The 16155-nt window shown below is 36.6% G+C and overlaps 1 protein-coding gene and 1 non-coding gene across 2 annotated transcripts in view; both read left to right on the top strand.

Moving 5' to 3' along the window:
* Positions 1–16155, top strand: part of PSD (pleckstrin and Sec7 domain containing) — a 1472276-nt gene that overhangs the window by 657465 nt on the left and 798656 nt on the right. The gene's annotated exons all lie outside the window — the stretch shown is intronic.
* On the top strand, positions 1111–1281 carry LOC122789493. Its single transcript, XR_006362820.1, has one exon. It is a non-coding gene; the product is annotated as a U1 spliceosomal RNA (small nuclear RNA).

The raw sequence follows: 16155 nt of genomic DNA, 5'->3' as shown, positions 1-16155 counted from the left end.
TACCAGCTTTCTTATTATTTCTTAATTCATCAAGGAGAAATCTACACATTTTGGCTTGCAAATGCCATCCAAGATGTAAAAGCAGATGTACAGTTTTGTAAATGGAAATTTTAAAGATATAATACACTAAAGTTAGCATATAGTGTTTAACACAATTTAAATGCATCGGTGCTGTTTCCAGAATCATGAGCATTTGTAGAATTACTAAGTTTCCTCATTTTTTACTTTGCTGCTTTTGGTGGTGTCTTAACACCATAATGACACGCAAAGCAGTAAACACTTTGCAGCTGTTTCCAATCGGTAGCAGTAACATTCCTTTTAACCTACCCACCCTGCTAACCAAAATGAGTAAAATGCTCTCTTGCATTATATGTTATAGTTCATCCATCTCATCTGTACCTTATTATGAATATTATCTTTCAAAAATTCTAGTCTAAATGTGCTTTGGCAGAAAGGTCTGTAGACCCCCTTATACCCTAAGTATTCCACTGCAGCCCCCCCTACCCCGCTGCCCATGGCTAAACACACATACATGTACACACACACACACACACACACACACACACACACACACACACACACACACACACACACACACACACACACACACGTGCATACTACTTTGGGTGTCTCCCCATCCTAGCCTAAATACACCATCCGCACTAGTTTTTTTCTTCTTCCTTTTTTCACTTTGTCTTACTCTTCAGTTTTTAACTACATTTATTCATTCATCCACCATATTTTAAGAAGGCATTTGTGCTCCTGTATTAATATATAGGAAACAACTGCATTATGCTGGGGTTTGTCGACTGCAAAAAGCCATGGGGAGTTGTAAACACTTTTTTCTGAGGTGCATTTTACATTTTTAACTATCTTTTTTTTTTTTTTTTTATATATCCAATTATGGCTTGAACCAAACTCAGGGTTAATGGAACAAATTCAGTTTTGCTTTTCAGCATTGTTTTGCATCCCTAATCCTCCCTAACTGACAAGCACTACATTTTAACTATTGGGTGGAAATAACTGTATAGAGCTGGAGGTCTGTTGGCCACAAGGGCCTTAGAAGCAATGGGGATTCTAGATACTCTGTGGTGCATTTTACATTTTTTTTTACTTTACCTGGCAAGGGAAATACCACAATCAAGAAGGTGGTTTCCTCAAGCTTTTATATAACAGCAAGAAGGTGGTTTCCTCAGGGTGAAGCTTTTCCATTGCACCCTTCGGTTGGGTTTGACCTCTGTGATTTATCCAAATGTGTGAAACTCACCTGCATAATTTAATAATTGTTTCACTGCTATTGATTGGACTTTGCTTGTATCCTTCCTTCTTGATGAACCTATTCTTCAGTTCAACTCCATCTTCCTAAATACACTGGACTCCATTGCCCCTTCCAGAATTGTCAGAGTCAAATCACAGTGTTCCCCATGGTTCACCAACTCTACTTGGTCTCTAATTCAAAACAGATATTCTGCCTGGAAACTCTGGACTAAGTCCAAACCTCTTACTCACTACCAAAAATATAGGGAACTCCGAAATCTAACCAAAATACACATACATATTGATATGTCACCCCACCACTCACCCCAATCTACAGAACCCTGAATCCCCCCAAATTCTGGAATACTGTCTACCAAATTCTCCACCCAAGAAATCCCTCTACTCCCAACCCCTATCCCCATTAATATACCCCCCAAAAAAAACTGCATCTATTTTCAATTCATATGTTATAGATACCATCAGCAAACTCACTCATACAGAACTCCAACCCTACCAGCCTCTCACCTCACACTCCCCCCCCCCCCCCCTGATCATTCTCACTTCATCCCATTGCAACCAGCTACATTAAAAAGCTTCTTCTCAAACTTAAACAATGTTCCCCATCAGCTGATAACCTCTCACCTTTCTTCCTAAAGGCTGCTGCTAACTCAATAGCATATGCCATCTCCATCATCATCATCATAAACCTCTCAGTCAGCAAATCCACTGTCCCTACCCTCTGGAAAAAATTCCATACCGTCCTTTCCACAAAGGTGGAAATTCTGTTGAGCTCTCTAATTATCGACCCATTGCCATACTTTCTCCCCTCTCTAACCTTCTTGAGCATTATGTGCATAAACAACTCTTGATTTATCTCACTCAAGAAAACCGGATCATCCCTACCCAGTATGACTTACTCCCCCACCACAGCACCACTACTGCATTTATTTCCTTTATTAACCCCATCTTTCTAGTCAGAGACAAGAATAAACTAGTGTCCTGCCTCTTTTTAGATCTCTTCAAAGCCTTTGACACTGTCTCTCACTCCATCCTCCTCTCTAAACTCTAGCAACTCAACCTCTCCTCGGCAACTATTTCTTGGTTCAGCACCTACCTCACCAACAGACAGCAACCCGTAAAATGGTTCTCTGCTCTTATCTCCCTTTCTACCCATCAAAATGGGTGTCCCACAAGGCTCAATTTTAGGCCTCCTTCTATTTAACATCTTTACTAGCCAACATCACACATCCTGTCCTCACTCATCCCTCATACAGTATGGAGATGATTCCGCAATCATATCCATTGCTGACAACCCTGCTGACCTGCTCACTCTGACACAAACATCTTTTAACCTCCTTGAACCATGGCTTACTAACAACTGACTCACACTTAACCATAAAAAGACAAAACTTCTTCTCTTCCTCCCAACATCCCTCTACCATATTAAATTCTCATTCACCATCTCTTCCCTGAACAACATTATATTATAGCTGAAACCTACAACTAAGCTCCTTGGTACAGTAATAGATGACCATCTTAAATTTGACCTCCATGTACTTAACTGTATCATGAAAACCCACCAAAAGTTAGGCCTACTGTAGAGAAACAAAAGGTTCCTTATATCCATCTTCAGGGATCACACTTGCCCAAACATACCTTCTCCCTAACCTCTTTTACAGCTTGCAAATCTTAAGTAACTTACAGTCCTCACCGCTTTTCAAACTCAAAACCACAGACAAAGTTGCTAGATTTGTAACTAATCTGCCTACTAAATCACACCACTGTCACACTCTACAAGATACTCAGCTGGCTAGAGTTTCCTAACCAACTCTTATTTTCTCAACTGCTCATCATCCATTCTATCCTGAACAAGCTCTCCTACTGCCCCAACATCTCCTCACTTGCCTCCCTCTATAACCTCCCTCGATCCCTCAGAACCTCTGACCAATGTCCCTTACAGGTTCACAAACCTAAAAGATCTATTGGACAGAATCTCTATAACAGCTATCCCGCTCTTTCATGGAACAAGCTCCCCTTGACCCTCAGAGATATTATCCACATTCATGAATTCAAGAAAACTCTAAAAAAGTAACTTAACAGCACTTGGATCTGTCACTGTAATCATCCTTCACTACCCTCTCAATTCATCCCTTCCCTTCTCTTCCTATTCCACCCTTCCCTCTAACTCTCTTTTCTTAACCAACTTCCTTACTATGACGACTGTCATCTGCTACTGTCCCCTCTCCTTACTTCCAAGTTCTGGAACCCTCCTACCTAATTTTTACAATCTAGTTTATTTTTTATGCTTAACTTCTTCACCTACTGTAGGTTATAAAATAAACTGCCTTGTATTGTACAGCTGTCTACTAATAACAACCCTAATGCGCTTTTTTTCTTGCCAGCTTTTAATTATTACCTAATTCTACAACTATTACTTAGTGTAAATGTATCTGTCGCTATTTTTCTCTTACTGGTAGTATTATATTCAACTGCCTAATCATTATATATGTGTATATTCTATATATGTTACTGTATTTTATTTCAGTCTTGTAATTTGTCTTTATCATTTGTACTGTGTAGCTTTTTTCCCAGGGCCTCTGCTGAAAAAGGGTTTTTGCTCAGTCAGACTATATTGGTCAACAAATGTCAAATAAATAAGTAAATACATTTTAAAACAACTTTTTTCATATAATGATGGCCTGAACAAAAAAAAATTATAAATAAGAAAAAAAATGCAGTCTTGCTCTTCAACTTTGCCACCCCCCCCCCCCGATTCCTTTGAACACAAAAAAACTGACCAAGAAATATCTGTGGTGAAAGCATTAAGCCAGGATTCTGGTGGCCCTACATGCTCTGATGTGCATTTTACATTTGGTTTTTGTTATAAACAACCCTTTTAGTCAATGATGGCCTGAATAAAAATCACGATTAATAGAAGTCTTGCTTGTCAACTTTTTTTTTCCCCTAATTCCTTTCAACACAATAAAACTGACCAATAAATATCTCTGGTGGAAATAAGGCAGGTTTTGGGGTCCTAAATGTTTTGAGGTGCATTTTACATTTTTTTTTTAATAAACAACCCTTTTATTCAATGATGGCCTGAATACAAATCCCGATTAATGGAAGTCTTGCTTTTCAGCTTTGGTTTTCCCTGAATCCTTTCAACATACTCTGACTTAGACTCCACTATAATAACGAAATTAGGCTGGGGTCTAGAGACCTCTAGTCACCTGAATCCATGGGATTATAGATGCTCTGAGATGGATTCGATGATGACCTGAATTAAAAAGTCATACATACGGAAAGAAATTCAAGGCTTAATGATCAAAGTTAACCAAATACCAGTGTACAATAAACGGAGAAGACAAATGCTTGTGATGATGCATAAGTCATATCTGGAAATACTACCTGCCTCCCTGTGGCACCTTAAAAACAATAGTCACTGTCTATTTCCATCTGGTGTTAAATTGAGATGAAAATAAAGTGACAAATGGCCACAATCATATATTTAAAGTCACTGCTGTCATTTGTATGCACACCATACTTTCTCACCCCTACCTGCAAAAGACAACTGCCTTCTGTGTACCCCTCCGATGTTATACTTGGACAAAACTGAAAAAACAAATAGAACGTATTTGCTGTCAAATATATATAAAGCTATAATAATAAGCAAACAACATCAGCTAGCTAGTTCTTTTCTTCCACAGGCAGACCCAGTAATTATACCTACTCTGATGTCCAGTTAAATAGTCACAATTATTTTCACAAATGCACACTAGTCCTGCAAAGCCAGAATAATAAGCAAACAACAACAGATAGTTTATTTTCCTCCACAGATAGCCCCAGCAATTATATCTACACTGGTGTCCAGTTAAGTGGTCCATGTTATTTCTCACAAAAGCACACTAGTCCTACAAAGCCATATAGTGACTACTTAACTTGAACAAACTGAGCAAAAACATAAGGGAGTCTCAATTACTTTCATCTAGCAGCCAACCCAAACCTCACTCGGCAGATATTGCCATGATATCTGATTGTTATGCAATAATATTTTTCGTAAATTACTACATACAAATAAGTTGTCACATACTGAGGTATGCCAGGTTGTTTCATAAATCACAAAGCCAGAGAGATATCTCCCAATTATCTTTCTGATCACTACCAGTATCATTTAAAATATTTAGTTACTTTACTACTAAAATCTTCACTTACCACCATTCCTTTTATTCCTAACTGTCTAGAATGCTGCAGAATGTTCCTGCTTTTTTGTCTCATTATTCTGCACTTCTCCCTCATCTGGTTCTGCTGAAAAATATAGCCACCCAATGAATATTACACGGTATCAGTAGAGCCAGACATTAGTAACAAATTTTTATTGAAACGTCCATCATGTCGAAGCAAATCCTCATTTCTCAATGAGGGCCACAGGTTCATGCACCTACATTTGAACATCGCACATGGTCTCTTCTTCTTGCTTTCACAATGTTCATGACTTAACTTGACATTAATGTTCATGTCAAGTGGAGCATCTCCTCCCTGGATGTGGTCACATCACAAGCACATTATTTATTTATGAATGTATGTATGTATTGCTTTTTAAGATATGTATGTATTGCTTTTTAAGAACAATTAAACAATATGTTTCGATCCTCTAAAAACAAATAAACATAGACAGTGGGCCCTTAGATGAATGGTGCCCTGGGCACCTGCCTAGTTCACCTATGCATAAGGGCAGCCCTGCCTTCAGCTTGCCCAGTTAAAAGGTTAAATAAAAAGTGTCTTGTGCTATAAAGAATTGAAATCTCCCCAGTGCTATACTCAGGAGCAGGTATCTTTAATGTTCCCTGTCAGAAGAAGTGTTCCACATCCCCAGGCTGTCCTCATAATCTCACATTTTAAATGAGATTTGTTTTCCAATTAAAAAAAAAGATTTGTTCTGTAATTACTAGTTCCTATGTTGTTTACTCCATTCTGAACTGTGGTCATTGCAGTATCAACATATGAGATGCAGATTTTCTAATTTCATGTATAGGTTTGAGGACAACAGATGTATTTAGAAATCACCAGCCTTTTGATGAGTTTGAAGAGACTTTGGAGATGTGTATTGCTTCCATGTAATATTGATAGGAGACAGAGGTGTGGCAGAACAAAAATGCTATGAAGCATTATATGTGACCCAGGACATGGTCTGGTGTCTTCACACAAAGTAACACAGGACGTGGTTTTGTATCATCACACAAAGTGACACTGGGCATGATCTGCTATCTTCACACTAAGTGACACAGGACATGGTCTAGTTTCTTTTCAATGTATATGACACTGGGCATGATCTGGTATGTACACAGTGAGTGACACAGGACATGGGTTTCTTCTCACTGTATGTGACACAGAACCTGGTTTGGTACTTCATAATGAGTGATGCAGGACATGGTCTGGTACCTTCACATTGAGTGTCACAGGACGTGGTCTGGTTTCTTCTCACTGTATGTGACACTGGACCTGGTCTGGTATCTTCACACTGAGTGACACTAGACATGATCTTGTATCTTCACAATGTATGTGACTCTGGCATGGGGTCTGAATTCTTCACACTCTGTAAAACAGGACATGGTCTGATATCTTCTCATGGTTTCATTTCTCCAATTGTTTTTGGTTTCTAATTCCATGATGGGAATGGACCCCGTTCCTAAGTCAGGCTGTAATAGAAGTTAATGAAATTAGTATGGTTTCTATCTTTGAGGCTAGCCAAAAGTTTACTTTGCCACACCACAATCTGCCCAGAATTGACTCCTCCTACAATTCATACAGAGTTACATGTATTGATCGCATATCTAAGTATGACTGCAGATTCTTTTGGAACTGTCTGGGTATCTTTCTTCCACATTGCTCTCACTTTTGCCTGCAAATCCTGATATTTTATGAATTTGTGCATCTCTGTACATAAGATACTGCAAATCACTAGGTGTAGTGATTTCAAAGATCAGTGCTACTTTTGTCTTTTCTTGCAAGGGCTACTATATCTGGCATTCTGCATTTATTTTTGAACTGTTGATAATGGGTGATCCCATGTAATATACATCTCTCAACTGTCAGAGTTTTGTAGAATGTCCAGTCCAGATTTCTAACCCTTTTTTTGGTCTGTCCCTCATAAAATGTTTGTTTTTCAGGAAAATCATTGAGGACTGATGTCAGTAAATACTAACACATTTGAGTTTCAGACTTCATATCCATCCATATGCTAGCTAATGCAAAACCTTTCCGTAGATTAACTTTCTAAGTTTTTTTGAACAATATTTAAAAATGGTCTTTATTTTTGGGCCGTTGCCCCCCCCCCCATTATTTTTGGCTTTGTCCAGGTTTCTTGTGCTTACAAATTAAGAGGCATGACATTTCACCATTCTCTATAATGCTTTGTAGTCCATGTTTTCAATGCTTCTCATGAAGTATTTGCACAATCACCAGCACAACTTGCCACATTATTGTGCCTTTTAGCAGACAGGCCCTCTGCCATGAGTGTATCACTCCCAGCAACAAGATGTGTGACTGTTTCCAGTTCTTTTTTACAGAACCTACATGTGTCTCTTTTTCCCACATGTTCAATGGCTATTGTAAACCAATGTTTACTTAGTTTACTATCCCAGGCTGCTGCTATTAACCTTTCATCTTTTGGTGTATATTACACGGACGAATTACAAATCTTCTAAGTCCTTTCAAACTTGGCAAAAGGTCATTGTATGTGGCATGGGATATGGTCTGGTATCCCCAATACTGTGTGACTCTGGACATGGTCTAATATCCTATTACTGCATGGACAACTGATGGCAAAGTCATCACCGATCTGTGATCAAAATGAGGCAATATTAATTCTGTACCGAAGTAACCTTTGTTATGTTCATTGCACTTAGGCAGTTTATACTAGACAATATATAGCAAACTGTATAACTGTACTACACCTACAGACAATAAACAGTATTCTTTGTGAGTATAGAGGCAGACAAAACATGTGACTGATTGAACCAAATACAATACTACATTGCCTAGCTTAACAGGCCAATGGTTGACATTGATGAATTCAGGTTAGTTTTTTGTGTCATGCATCAGGTAAATGGAGGTTTATAGGTTAGTACTAAGCTAGCCATCCTTGTGAGCCATTTTAAGCTTAGCAATTTCTCTTTTAATGGTGAACACCTTAACCACTATGCTAACCCCAACCCCTAAAGGATTTGTGTAGTGTGGTACATTTCAGTGGACAACTCTTAATTTGTGCTTAGCATCTGCACTTGGAAAATGGTTTATAGAAAAAAAAATGCATTAGAGTGCCTTGTTACTAGAAATAATTACACACATTCACACATGTAAACACACTGCAGAAAAATGGTAAATAAGGTGAGCCTTTAATAAGGACAGCAACAAACCAAGCGTTCAGTTCAGTCACAAAAAACCAAGCAGCGGTCACAGAATGCCAATGATCGCTAAACTACTCACAGCCACAAATGTCCAAATCAGGGTGAAAAAAAGTTGTCCGAACTCCACAAGTAGTTTAAAATAGTTCTTTATGCAGTAAAATGTTAAGCGCTTTCACCCACATATCGTGGGCTTCATCAGAACAAACTAAACTAATCACTTCCATTTAAATACGCATCTTTGGCGCCAAAAATATTTAATTACACATACTTAAAGCTGTATCATGCAAAATATACTAAAATACACTTAATCATACAAAATAGTAATAAAAATATAAAAAATATATATAACAATCCTCTTCCTTGTGTAAAATACATCAAATAAATGAATGAAGGTTAAAAATAATGAAATTTATATCCAGTTAATAAATGGAATTTGTAGTTAATGAAATATAAGGTCAATACATCACCTTGACATTTCCAACATTGGTTTAATAGAAATGTAGTCATTTAACCCTGATGGTATCATAGCTTCAGTTAATAGTTGCCAACACATCTCCCTATGCCCAAGTATGTTCTTGGTGTTCCCACCCCTAGGGTTGTTTAATACATTTTCTAAGATGGCAAATCTAAAAAAATGGTCATCTCCTTGGCTACAAATATGTTTGTATAAAGCATTTTTGGGGTCTTTAGTTTTTATACTATGTGAATATATTCTTTTCTTGAAATTCCTCTCAGTCTTCCCTATGTAAAATGAAGGGCATATCATGCATTTCGCCATGTAAACTATCATTTTAGTATTACAAGTACCTTGTTTAAATTTAATTTTAGTTTTATTAATGTTCTGCAATATAATTTCAGCCTCTTCATTTATAGCAAAGCATTGATGGCATGCCCCACATTTTGAGGTATGCGTACTTGCCCCCTTACCTTCTGCTCCAAACCCATACTCCAGTATTCTTTTGAGATTACTCCCCATTTTATAGACAAATTTAGGCTTGATCCCTAAAATGTCTATTTTTTCTTGGTCGGTCAAAAGAATGTGCCAATTCCTAGTTAAAATTTCTTTGATACAATTAATATGGGGACCATATTCTAATATGCATACTCTACCACAGGATTTATCATCAATAATTCCCCTACTTGAGTCCTTCATACCATAATCTGTGTTACGGTTTGTTCCTAATAAAGGTACGTATTTTTCCCCCATTCACTGATGACGTATGTGTTGACGTCATACATCATTTTTCTATTGTATCCCCTTTCTTCAAATAACTTAGTGATATAACCAATTTCATCTAACATGTCGTCATGTCTGGATGTCATTCTAAGGGCTCTGATACAGTGCTCTTTATATATGTTATATTTCAAATACCTAGGGTGGTTGCTGTTAAAATCTAAATAAGAGTTGAAGAAGGTAGCTTTTCTGTGTATTCTTGACTTAAAGCTGCTACCTTCCATAGAAATCATAGTATCTAAATACGCTACCCCCATAGTATTACTTTCAGAGGTGAAGTTCAAATAATCACTACTCATATTAATATAGTCCAAAAAGTTTTTGAAGGAATCTTGGTCTCCTTTCCACAAAATGTATATGTCATCAAGGAACCTAGAATAATATTGTATGTGCTCAATGTAATCACTTTCAAAGATAGTCTTCTCTTCCCAGTCCAACATTACTAAATTCGCATATATGGGGGCACATGCTGCCCCCATAGCAACTCCATTAATCTGTTTAAACACCTCGCCTTCAAAATATATAAAATTATTTTCCAACACTATGGACATTAGTTCAGTGATTAAACATATCTTGTCCCAGTCTAGATTACTATGTTTCTGAATGCTGTTCATGAAGGCCTCCAATCCTTGAATCAATGGAATGCATGTAAAAAGGTCAATCACATCAATTGATGCGAATAATAAGTTAGTACTCCCAATGTCAGTTGGATATTTCGACAAAAACTCCCATGAATCTTTTACTAGATGTTTAATTTTCCCATAAATAGGTTTTAACATAAAGTCCACTGCTGCTCCTATAGGAAAAGTTTTAGACCTACTACCAGATATTATTGGTCTAAAAGGAGGATTTGTTACGTTCTTGTGGACCTTGGGAATTCCCACAATTGTCGCCATATAGGGATGTTCTACCTTTAAATAATTATATAAATCCTCAGTGATCCTCCTATCTAACAAAAACTCTTCCAGGAACATGTCAATTCTTCTGTAAGAAATGTTAATTTCATTCATTGACATTGTTACATAATTACCTGACCCATGTAAAATGTCATGTATCCTGGAAGAGTATTCCAATGTGTCATAGATCACGATGCCCCCTCCCTTATCGGGTTTCATAACTCTAATATTGGCATTTGTTCTAAGTTCCTCTAAAACTCTAATTTCATCCCTTGTTAAATTACTTTTAACATTCCGTCTCCTGTTTTTCTTATTAAACTGGTATATCTCTCTAGTGATCATTTTGTCGTACATCTGAACACTGGGATTCATTATAGGTACAAAGCTACTTTTCTTTTTAAGAACTTTTTGCTTAACGACATTACATTCCTTTTTATCTTTGTACATTAATGCTAGATTTAACTTCCTAGTAAACTTTTTGGTTTCACACAAACAGTCGACTACATGGAAACGTGTAGTGGGAACAAATTTCATCCCCCTAGAAAGCAAACTGAAGTGTGCTCTGTCCAAATCCAGCTCAGTATAATTAAAAATTTTGAAGTTATTGTAACTATAAACTGCACCTTCCTGCACAATCTGAGTGTCAAAATCACATGCATAAGTGTTATGTTTGACTGTACTGTCAATTGTATCAATTACCATTTTGCTTGTGGTTGGTTGTTCTTCCTTCTCCACATCTCCCCCTTTGTCCACTTGTAGTTCCTCCCTCTTGTTTGTGCATAATGAAAATTTCCCTTGTCAGGAGGAGGTGTACTATGTATAATCTCAGAGTCATAGTATATCTCTCCCCTCCCCCAATTGTACACTCTACCTGAACTGTATCGTTCATTGTCCCTCCTTAATTTCTTACATTTTCTTTCAAAGGCTTTTTTTGTCCTAGATTCTGCAAGTTCAAATTGCTTGAAATATAATGTTTCCCAATTTTCAAACATAAGGTCCTTTAAAATGATTTCATTCATCTTTTTCACTTCACTAATAATTCTACATAACTTCATGTCATTATGTTGAATCAAAAGCTTCATGTACTCTATTCCAAATGAATCAAATAACTTATTAAAGTCACATTTCACCTCACCGGTTAGGTCAATGCCCATCGGTATTTTAAAAAACCGTAAGCCCATTGGAACCATATTCAAATGGATACAATGAGATAAATATGCATTGTCTAATTTGATAGAATTAATAACATTCAGTTTTTTTCCAAACTCATATATCATATCTTTTAAAGTTCCCGTGACTTTATAAGCATTAGAGTTCCCATTGAACTGTCCTTCATACAAATTGTCAAATGCACATTCAGTACTGAAAAAAATCTTTCAAAACAAAGTCTTTTTTGGTTTTACGCGTAGTCGCACGTTTATAAGAATCATTTTTAGTATTAATAAGTTCAGTACCTTTGTTGCTGCATCCATCTGTGTTAACCTGTGCATAAGTCCTAATAGGTTGACTGTGTTTGGGCTTCGTACCAATCCTCATTGCTTCTTCGGTGAAGTTTCCGAATGAAAAATCAAATGTGAAATCCGTGCCAGCTGTTTTACTGTGAATATGCTTCGTCCAATCCGATATGACCGGCAAATCAATACCTTCCTGATGTCTAGACCTAATAATCTGCCCGTTGGTGATCCCTGGTGATGATGTTGTCAAACCGACATTTGGTTTGGATGGTGTGGGTTTGTCTACCCGACTATTAGCCTGTCCAGATCGTATTAGAACATCACTAAACGAATTGTTGTTCCCTTCCGTTCTATCTCCCAGTTCGTCATTCATCACTTCCTTTTTAGAAGACACCATTGTATTAAGCAAACTGAGTAGTTTGCCAACTTCACCCCTCAAAGATGAGACTTCCGATCGAAGTTCCAATATTTCGTTACATTGTAACAGGGAAATTCCCCCTGGAGAATTGTGAGTAGATTCCATCGACAACAACAGAAACCAAGCGTTCAGTTCAGTCACAAAAAACCAAGCAGCGGTCACAGAACGCCAATGATCGCTAAACTACTCACAGCCACAAATGTCCAAATCAGGGTGAAAAAAAGTTGTCCGAACTCCACAAGTAGTTTAAAATAATTCTTTATGCAGTAAAATGTTAAGCGCTTTCACCCACATATCGTGGGCTTCATCAGAACAAACTAAACTAATCACTTCCATTTAAATACGCATCTATGGCGCCAAAAATATTTAATTGCACATACTTAAAGCTGTATCATGCAAAATATATTAAAATACACTTAATCATACAAAATAGTAATAAAAATATAAAAAAATATATATAACAATCCTCTTCCTTGTGTAAAATACATCAAATAAATGAATGAAGGTTAAAAATAATGAAATTTATATCCAGTTAATAAATGGAATTTGTAGTTAATGAAATATAATAAGGTCAGTACATCACCTTGACATTTCCAACATTGGTTTAATAGAAATGTAGTCATTTAACCCTGATGGTATCATAGCTTCAGTTAATAGTTGCCAACACATCTCCCTATGCCCAAGTATATTCTTGGTGTTCCCACCCCTAGGGTTGTTTAATACATTTTCTAAGATGGCAAATCTAAAAAAATGGTCATCTCCTTGGCTACAAATATGTTTGTATAAAGCATTTTTGGGGTCTTTAGTTTTTATACTATGTGAATATATTCTTTTCTTGAAATTCCTCTGTCTTCCCTATGTAAAATGAAGGGCATATCATGCATTTCGCCATGTAAACTATCATTTTAGTATTACAAGTACCTTGTTTAAATTTAATTTTAGTTTTATTAATGTTCTGCAATATAATTTCAGCCTCTTCATTTATAGCAAAGCATTGATGGCATGCCCCACATTTTGAGGTATGTGTACTTGCCCCCTTACCTTCTGCTCCAAACCCATACTCCAGTATTCTTTTGAGATTACTCCCCATTTTATGGACAAATTTAGGCTTGATCCCTAAAATGTCCATTTTTTCTTGGTCGGTCAAAAGAATGTGCCAATTCCTAGTTAAAATTTCTTTGATACAATTAATATGGGGACCATATTCTAATATGCATACTCTACCACAGGATTTATCATCAATAATTCCCCTACTTGAGTCCTTCATACCATAATCTGTGTTACGGTTTGTTCCTAATAAAGGTACGTATTTTTTCCCCCATTCACTGATGACGTATGTGTTGACTTAATGATATAACCAATTTCATCTAACATGTCATCATGTCTGGATGTCATTCTAAGGGCTCTGATACATTGCCCTTTATATATGTTATATTTCAAATACCTAGGGTGGTTGCTGTTAAAATCTAAATAAGAGTTGGAGAAGGTAGCTTTTCTGTGTATTCTCGACTTAAAGCTGCTACCTTCCATAGAAATCATAGTATCTAAATACGCTACCCCCATAGTATTACTTTCAGAGGTGAATTTCAAATAATCACTACTCATATTAATATAGTCCAAAAAGTTTTTGAAGGAATCTTGGTCTCCTTTCCACAAAATGTATATGTCATCAAGGAACCTAGAATAATATTGTATGTGCTCAATGTAATCACTTTCAAAGATAGTCTTTTCTTCCCAGTCCAACATTACTAAATTCGCATATATGGGGGCACATGCTGCCCCCATAGCAACTCCATTAATCTGTTTAAACACCTCACCTTCAAAATATATAAAATTATTTTCCAACACTATGGACATTAGTTCAGTGATTAAACATATCTTGTCCCAGTCTAGATTACTATGTTTCTGAATGCTGTTCATGAAGGCCTCCAATCCTTGAGTCAATGGAATGCATGTAAAAAGGTCAATCACATCAATTGATGCGAATAATAAGTTAGTACTCCCAATGTCAGTTGGATATTTCGACAAAAACTCCCATGAATCTTTTACTAGATGTTTAATTTTCCCATAAATAGGTTTTAACATAAAGTCCACTGCTGCTCCTATAGGAAAAGTTTTAGACCTACTACCAGATATTATTGGTCTAAAAGGAGGATTTGTTACGTTCTTGTGGACCTTGGGAATTCCCACAATTGTCGCCATATAGGGATGTTCTACCTTTAAATAATTATATAAATCCTCAGTGATCCTCCTATCTAACAAGAACTCTTCCAGGAACATGTCAATTCTTCTGTAAGAAATGTTAATTTCATTCATTGACATTGTTACATAATTACCTGACCCATGTAAAATGTCATGTATCCTGGAAGAGTATTCCAATGTGTCATAGATCACGATGCCCCCTCCCTTATCGGGTTTCATAACTCTAATACTGGCATTTGTTCTAAGTTCCTCTAAAACTCTAATTTCATCCCTTGTTAAATTACTTTTAACATTCCATTTTTTTAATAAGGACAGGAAGAAATATATGTGTGTCACAATTCTATTAAAAGCAAATAAAATTTCAACATCCAGGTGACAAAAACAAGTGGACATTGTAAACTGAATGGTTTAACCTGTTTTTATCAGGTGTTATCATACAAACTGTACTTCAGAAGCCAAAAATGATACATTAATTTTCATTCAAAAGGAAATATGGAGACACTGGCATATTTTTATGACTTGAAATTTAATGAAATGTAATGTTATAACTGTAACTCTGCTATAGTTCACTGAAGTTGTGGGAAGATTATAACTCACTCCATTAATTTTTGAGTAATCAGAAACATGGTGCATGCAGTTACAGCTGAAACAATTGTACCAGAAAGGAACAGAACTCAACATTCATCCTGCTAGGGCAGAAACTGATGCAGAAGATAAGTATGTGTGTGGGTTTGGTTGTATGTTTGCACATGTAAGCAACCCAATGTATTTGTTAGTGTGTAAATGTATGTATATTATATTATCATACCTCACCTGCTGAATGAATTGGTTAGTCTGCTGAGTTGTTGGCAAAAAGAGATAGAGAAAATTCTGGGCAAACATTCCAAGAAACAGTTAATATTCTCCCAGTATGTGGTGCAAGTGGTCATATCATTACACTGTTTTGCATGTAAATGTACAGTTACATGTAGCAGGTAAGAGACAGAATAGATTTGCTAGAGAAATGGAAAGACTTGTCCAGGCAAGCAAAATGATCCCACCTCCACTGTCTTGTCCAAGTAAAAGCAAATGTCTACTTATGCTGTAATGGAACAAAGAAACACTTTCTATGGAGTAATTTGGACTTTTATCGTAATATTTTATGGTGACTAAATTGCAATAAGATTATGGAGTACATTTTGTGAGTGTACAACCTGATAAAAGGAATAAAGTAAAAGGAAGACCAAAGCTGTCAGAAGGGTCACTAAGGTAGAGGGGAAAGGGTATAGCCAGAGACCAGAGGAGATGG

The sequence above is a fragment of the Protopterus annectens genome, chromosome 14.part0, assembly GCF_019279795.1.
Source record: "Protopterus annectens isolate FY-2018-M chromosome 14.part0, PAN1.0, whole genome shotgun sequence".
Lineage (NCBI taxonomy): Eukaryota > Metazoa > Chordata > Ceratodontiformes > Protopteridae > Protopterus > Protopterus annectens.
The sequence above is the reverse complement of the archived record's forward strand: the minus strand, read 5'-3'. Positions and strand labels throughout refer to the sequence as shown.